Consider the following 2025-nt stretch of genomic DNA (forward strand, 5'->3'; position numbering starts at 1 on the left):
GACTTACATGGGTCAAGCTGCTGTTTTTCTGTGCTCGATGATACTATTGCTGCCTGTATACTGATACATGTGGTGATATTTACCTGAACTGAAGTTTTGAATGTACCATTATTTTCCTGCTCACAAGCATTTGATCTCTACTGGAATATTAGTGTTTTTTATGGGAGGAATATCACAATAGTAGTGCATTTTCCTGCTGTTTTATGGGAAGCCTCCTCCCATTATCACAATATCACAATACTGTAGCCATTAAAGCTTGTTCATCCAGAAATTTTACATTACATACATTGTGCTATATATAGTGGCCGTTCAAACTTGTTAAACAACCTTCTGTTGTTGTTCCTGTAATTTTTGATTTGTAGCATTGTTGGTTTTGCTCTTTTTTTGTCTTAAAAATTGATGGGCCAAAGATCCTTTGTTTGTATGTTATCATCACTATGATCTTCAGTTTTCCATACACTGTGATCTTCAGTTTTTCATTGCGTATTTTTTCTGCAGTTTGCTTGGTGTGTGGACAGGGCCAAAGGACAAGATGCTTCAATCCGGCGAGGACAGAGCCAAATGACCAAAGTTTGTTCATCTGTTGCCAAGGTGACCCCTCTCCTCCTCCTCTCTATTTTTTGTTCATTTTCTCATATGATCTGATGCGTGCTCTCTTGCTTGGTGTGTGTGCAGTTTGGTACCATCCCGTGGGGAGGGCCAGGGACAAGCTGCTCCGATCCGGCGAGGATGCCCACCATCTATTGTTAAGGTGATCTCTCTCTCTCTCTACATATATATATATATACATATCCTGTTATGATGATTCTCAGCCCCGCCCCGCCTTTAAGCTATGCATTCAGAAGAAACATTCTATAGTAAATTATGGGGTTGTTGATTAAACTGCTGCTGTGTTCACTTCAATGAGAAAAAGTGTAGTTAATTCAGGTTGTGAACATTTCTTAGGAGTTATATTAAGACACATACTGTATGAGAAAAACTGCTGCTATTGTGTTCACTTCAATGAGAAAAACTGCTGCTGTGTTCACTTCAATGAGAAAAACTGCTGCTGTGTTCACTTCAATGAGAAAAACTGCTGCTGTGTTCACTTCAACTGAGTTACTCCTTTTTTGAATGGAATGTTCATAATATATTGTCTCCAGTTTTTCTATTTTTTATCAGCTGATTCATGTAACAGGGCGTCCGTGGAAGGCCCAGTCCTGACTCTCCAGTGAGCCGACATTTGATCGCTATTGAAGGAGCTACATGTAGAAGAAGAAAATACTTGTAGAGCTTGTAACTGATTCCCATAGTTGTAGAGCTTGTATCAGCTAAGCTTGTATTACGTGTAACTTGTAGAACTTGTAAATGCTACAGCTTGTAGGACTTGTCATTTGTAGAGCTTGTAAATAAGCTTGTATATGCTACAACTTGTAGGACGTGTCATTTGTAGAGCTTGTATTGAATCTGGCTATTGTTATTTGAAGTATCTTGTGTGTTTTTCCTTGCCAATTTAGCTACTAGTTATTTTCTTATTGTCAAATTGAAATATGAAGAATCTGGGCCTAATAGCTAGGACCCACTTATCAGAACCTGACAAGTGGGATCTGTTTGACTAGTGGACCCATTTTATAAAAAAACTAAAACTGTTGTACAAAAAGGCCATGACCCATAAAATAAAAAGGCAAATTGTTGGGCTAGGACCATGTAGCTAGAGAAAATTAATAGAGAAAATATACAGTAAAAAGGCCGAATTGTTGGGCTCGGCCCATGTAGAAAATCGAATTGGACCGGGCTGAATCTTGTGCCACATCAGCTTGCCACGCTGGATGCCTACGTGGCCTGGGGGAGGTTGCTAGTGACCAAAACGCCATAGTAGGAATATTTTGGTCATAAACGACTTTGACCATTCCAGAAGAAAGGTCGCTATAGTCAGTTTATGACGACCAGCTTTTCACCTTCTGTTTTTGGTCACAAAAAGGTCATAAATCGAAATTTGTGACCTTTCAGTGACCAATAGTGGTGGTCACAAGTTGACATATTTCT

At 39.3% G+C, this 2025-nt stretch overlaps 1 long non-coding RNA gene across 1 annotated transcript; it reads left to right on the forward strand.

Moving 5' to 3' along the window:
- Positions 1-506: 506 nt before the first annotated feature.
- Positions 507-1237, forward strand: LOC123041927 (uncharacterized). Its single transcript, XR_006418668.1, has 3 exons — positions 507-591; positions 676-751; positions 1178-1237. It is a non-coding gene; the product is annotated as an uncharacterized lncRNA (long non-coding RNA).
- Positions 1238-2025: the final 788 nt, after the last annotated feature.

Source organism: Triticum aestivum, chromosome 2B, assembly GCF_018294505.1.
Source record: "Triticum aestivum cultivar Chinese Spring chromosome 2B, IWGSC CS RefSeq v2.1, whole genome shotgun sequence".
Lineage (NCBI taxonomy): Eukaryota > Viridiplantae > Streptophyta > Magnoliopsida > Poales > Poaceae > Triticum > Triticum aestivum.